Source organism: Silurus meridionalis, chromosome 4 (assembly GCF_014805685.1).
Source record: "Silurus meridionalis isolate SWU-2019-XX chromosome 4, ASM1480568v1, whole genome shotgun sequence".
Classification (NCBI taxonomy): domain Eukaryota; kingdom Metazoa; phylum Chordata; class Actinopteri; order Siluriformes; family Siluridae; genus Silurus; species Silurus meridionalis.
The window spans coordinates 14256254-14262464 of NC_060887.1; positions in this window are offsets into that span (position 1 = coordinate 14256254).

Here is a 6211-nt window from a genome sequence, read left to right on the forward strand (position 1 = left end):
AGTGATAAATTCTTATGTTTGGGACAGAGTCAAAAGCAGAACAAATGCAGTAACATTGCAATTTGTCTTCCATCACATTCCTTGTAAATGTCTATTTAACCTCCTTGTCATTCAGCCATTCCCCAGGCTGATGCTTAGTGTTTGTAAATATTTATCAGACGTCTTAAAAAAACCAGCACATTTTTCTTTAAATGTGCACCATCTCAAATTGCCATCTGTTCTTTTACACTAAGCTCATCTGCACTTCGATTTGTTTAGATAATCTTGGCCCCAGAATGGACTGGGTGGAATTTCAGGTTGCCTGCAATGATTTTAGAGTATACATGCCGTTCTCCGGCACAAAGCCATACAATTTCTCAGAGTACACAACACTTTATAAAGTTTACTTTCCTTTAAGTAGACTTTAATTTAAGTCCATTATGCAACCTACAAGTCGTACTCAAGGGCCCAAAAAAGTGAACAAATGTCATGAAATCAAAATAAGTACAGTGAGCCAAAAACGTTGTCAAATTTTTGCAAGCCAGACTAAACATAACTTCAGATAAAACAGATAAAAAAAAAAAACCCTGAATGAGTATAGTTGACTGGGTGATTGAAACACATCCAATTGTCAATCCTCAGTTTGTACAATATCAAGACTTGAGCATTTCAATACCAAACCTCACCTCACCAAAACACACTTACACACACCCAAGTCAAGTCAAGTCACAATTTATTTTTAAAGTACATTTTAAAATAACAATTGTAGACCAAAGTGCTGTATAGAGCATCAAAGAAAGGTATGGGCAAGCAGATAAAACATAAAATAGACTTGACACTGATTCATAAGATAAAACAAATATGTTTTAATATGTGGCTTAAAATCATCAAGATTAATTGAGGACATGATGTGGAGCACCAACTTATTCCACAGTTAAGGTCCAGCAACTGAGAATGCTCTGTCATCCTTTGTTTTTAATCAGGTCTAGGGGAAAGTGAACTGCAAGCTATTTGAGGACCAAGTCTCTCTGGGAAAATGAATGGAGATGAGTTCTGGCAGATAGGCAGGTACCAGACCATGTAGGCTTTTATACAAAAATAAAACAATTGATTTAATATGGGAGCCAGTGACGAGAAGCAAGACCTTAGCAGCAGCATTTTGAACAAGTTCGAGCCAAGATACAGACAACTTAGACGCCACCAGAAAGAGTGCATTTCAGTAACCAACTTGACGAAATAAAGCATGTATCAATGTCTCCAAATTCTTAAAAGTTACAAATGTCTTTAACTTAGCAGTACACCTTGATGATCAAAGATGCCTTTTATGAAACAATTAATCTGTCTTTTAAAATTTAGCTGAGTCAAAGATAACACACACACACACACACACACCCACACACACACACCACTATTTTATTAGATTTTTCATCAAACACACAAACATTAGCTGCATCTCAATTCCCAAAAGCACACAAGCACTAACAGGGGTCACAGTCTGGTGTGGAATGCCACATAGCTCTACTTATTGTTTCAGCCGCTTATTTTAGCTTCGTGGTCAGTTTATTTTTACAGAGGGGTAAAAAAAGAGGGGGACAGGAAGGGAAGGGCAGTGTCCTTAGGGGGCTATATTTGGGCAGTGACACTTTATCTTGTTCCCTTGATGGCCTGTCAGTGAGCATGAAGGTGTTTGATTATCTCCCTCTACTAACAACGCGGCGTAAAGCTTTGTAGTGCGCAGGATTGGGGGAAAGCCCATTGTTCTCTCACACACACACACACACACACACACACACACACACACACACACACACACACACACACACACACACACAATCAGTGTTTGCTCCTCCTGCAGTTTGCCTAAGACCTAAACCTTTTTGCACACTATTTACTCTGTACTTGGAACTTCACCCATTTATTCTGTACACCGGTCGGGCATACCATTATGACATTATAACATTATAACTGAATATCTTTTCATCATGGCACCTGTTAGTGGGTGGAATATATTTGGCAACAAGTGAACATTTTGTCCTCAAAGTTGATGTGTTAGTAGCAGGAAAAACTGGCAAGTGTAAGGGTTTGAACAAGTTTGGGGCCAAATTGTGGCTAGACGACTCGGTTAGAGCATCTCCAAATCTTGTGGGGTGTTCCCGGTCTGCAGTGGTTAGAGTCTATCAAAAGTGTTCCAAGGAGGGTACAGTGGTGAACCGGCGACATGGGCATGGGCGGCCAAGGCTCATTGATGCATGTGGGCCCGTTTGGTCCAATCCAACAGACAAGCTCCTGTAGCTCAAAATGCTGAAGAAGGTAATGCTGTTAATGCTCAATTGTCAGAACTGTTTTGGAGCAAAAGGGGGACTAACACAATATTAGACAGGTGGCCATAAAATTATGGCTGGTCAGAGTATGTGGCTTCATTCACAATAGATCTTAATTTAATTGTTAACTATTTTGTTAAAAAAACACCAACTAGGGCGCTCTAGCCTTTAGGACAGAGCCAAAATGGCTGACCTTCTAAGACTAGCTAAATACATTAGTTGGAATTAAAATAGCTTATGGTGTAATAACAACTAACACTAACTCGTCATGAATTTGTTTGGGACGAAGCCAAAAACATTTACTAAGAAGACTAAACAGACCCAACCTTTTAACATTTGGACCAGAACCAGCTAACTAGCCACTAGTACAGAACCTAGCATTTGGTGATGAACCGAAATGGGCAGCATTTTAGTGATGACCTGGTAATCGTGTTGCTTTAATATAATTTGGGTTTGAACCAAAATGGCTTGACATTTAGTAGGACCAGTAACAAAAAGGAGACCAATATGTCTGACTGTTGGTAAAAAAAGCTTTCAATTTTATAAATTGGGACAGAGCCAAATCACCTGAAATGTAAGTAGAAAAAGCTAAAAAAAAAGAAAAAAGAAAAAAAATAATGCAGCCTCGAGTACAGGGGTCACCCACGGGCCTTTTCTAAAAATAGCTTTTTCCTACTTTGTTAAATCATTGTTGATCATTATTATGAGAAATCATTAACATGATTAGTGTATTCACATAGATGAATATCATTAATTATTAATAATAACATATAATAAAAGGTAAATTGAGCAAAATTGTCATTTCAGATCAAACTGAAAACTGTGTGTATCAAACTGGTAGCCCTTCACATTAATCTGTAACCAAGAAGTAGCTCTCAGTTTCAAAAAGGTTGGTGACCCCTGATATAGTATTTAGGACTCTAGTACATTTATGGACAATATTGCTAGGTGAATAATTATACAGTAGAATCTGACTTGTGATTTGGAAGTTTTTCACAAATCAGATTGTGTGGATCAGAATCAATAGTTTTTGGGAGAGAAACAGATACCAAGAAGATTTGAAATGCATCACTTTATAGTGAGTTTACGATTCATTCTCAGGTTACAGCATGAGAACATTAGCATGCTCACTGAAGCAGTGACTGTTAATGAGCGGAAAACAGGTAAGCTATCTCTAAAGGAACACCGAGAGGAGGAGTAAAGGAGAGAGAAAAATAGAAATGACTAAAATTGGAAGAAGTGAATAAAGAGGTTGGGTGTGTTCATATAAACCAGAACATCAGAACGCACATTTCTGTAATTGGAAGAAAGCAGTAGACTGGAAACAATCACAGTCACCCAAAGTGACTCCCTTTTTTTTCTCTCTCTCACACACACACTTTAGACAGGGACAGGAACACACACACACACACACACACACACACACACACACACACACACACACACACACATTCACACAGCCCTCAGACAAGGACAAAATATTCACATCTCAGCCAGGGTCAGTCTATGCCCAGACACACACACACACACACACACACACACACACACCAGACAGGGCCAAAGTACACACGAATCACTGTATCAGAGATCATACACAATAGGATGAGAACATGAAACAAGAACATGGTTAGACTACAGGCACACACACAAACACATTACACAACACATTAGCAATGTGACAACAAAACATTAGCAATGGGACAAGGTCACAACAGAAAGCCAAGTCCTGCACGGAGTTACTCACTGCAAACAAAACCAAAACATGGTCAGACTTCACACACAGCTAAGGAGACTGTTCTGACAGAAAAGTGAGAAAGGTCCACAGTCTGGTTGTTCTACACGGCAAATTGGACACACAGGAGGAATTCAGTGTGAGTACACATTGAGTAAAGATTTTGTCCCAGCTCCTCCAGACTCAACACAGCCATACACACACTTTAGATGGCAAGACAGACTCTCTCTCTCTCACACACATTCTCAGACAACAACTGTAGACGTAACAGTTGTTATAAAATACTTTATATAGCAGAAAATAATGAAATAGCATTTTTTAAAACCTTTTTTTTTTCTTAAAAAATGTATGACTTTTTCTGTTTTTCTTTTTTTTTTTGCTAATCCGATTCACAAGAACACAGCACAGTATAAGGTCTAACAACTTGTTGGTCAGTTTGCGCCTTCTGATTCCAGGAAAGAGTTAAGATAGCCATCTCTCTTTCTCTCCCTCTCCCCCGCCCCCCCCATGCACTCCTACAAAAGAAGCAATTCTTCCTCTAGTGCTCCAGGTCGCCTAAAGTTCAACAGCTATTATTTTTAGCTGGAGGGAAAGAGAGTCAGACAGGGCAACCATGAAAACCAAACACACAACATCTCAGTGCTGCTGCAGAGATTCATTTGATTAAATAAATAATGAATTTTCACTAATTTAGACACTTTTCTGAAAATACTCCATTAGCAGTAGATTTATCCGAGTGCGTTTGTTTGTGTTGATTAATAGCTTTTTTATATCTAGTAGGAGCCACTTGAGGAATGCAGCTTGGTGTATCGTTGCCTTATTTAATATGCAAAGTGGCTCTACAGCCCTTATGGAATTGCTCTTATCAGTAAATAATCAACAAATGACAGGTGGTGGTGATTATTTAAAGTTCTTCCAATATTACATCTTTATTATAGCAGCTATAAACAGTTGTTCCCTCACCAGCCTCATCTCACACAGAGTTCCTGCAGGTATCATAAAATGTATTTGAATGCCCTTTTAGTGCCAGATTTTACACACACACACACACACACACACACACACACACACACACACACACACAAATTAGAAACGTTTGGAATTTGGTTTAGGAGACAGCTTACAGGTAGTCGTCGACTTACGACCACGATTGGGACCGACAGACCGATCGTAAGTAGAGTAGGCTATATGTACAGTAAGTAGAGTAGGCTATATGTACAGTATTGTGAAATGATGCCGGAAGCTGGTACGCACTGTCGTATGCCGCGGCTAGCGATTGTGGTCGTAAAGTCGAATGGAATAAGTTGCATAGGTCGTAAGTCAACGACTACCTGTCAATCAAAAAAAAAAATCAAAAAGCAGACCACAACTAAGGAGAAAATAAACATTTATCTCTATGTATATCATACTGCCATTGAATACGTATGACCTCTTTCAACTGTATCCCCAGATTTTATCAGTCTGAACGACAAAGATTTGACACAGGCCATAGTTATTTAGTGTCTGTCTTTTACAGCCAATTTGCCTTAATTTGTACTTCATCATTTGACACCAAATTGACTTTCTCTTCTCTGTCTGCTGCTGCCCAAAAATCTGTTACAACAATTTTTCACTGGCTGTTGATAATTACCAAACTGGTTCCATTTGTTAATCAAATTAATGTACAAATTTTATGACAGCAAATCAAAGTTATTAATTGTTAAGCCTATATACAAAATAATTGCAAAGGATTCTATCTGCAAGTAGGAATACAATTTCATTGTTTAATTAAATGTAATGCCATTTATGGCCTTATTGGTTCCCCCCCCTCATCATGGAATTAATAATAATAATAATAATAATAATAATAATGATAATAATAAAAAAGAAAAATGCAACTTTTCATGTTTCCAAAAATCCACATATTAGTACAGCAGCTATACGTTTCAAGGGAGTTTTATTCAATACCAAAATTGTGTATGTATTAATTATAACCCTAACCCTATTTCAGGTCAGGCTTTATATGCCAACCATTATATTTTATATGCTATCCATTGTTGCAACACAATAAAAAATATATCAAAAGAATAAGCTACAATAACAATGGCATTCTCTTTTCTGTGGGTGTTGCAGGACCTGTGTATACAGTACATTGTTCCTAAAAACAGAAGATATTCTGGAACATTGGTTAACACAATGT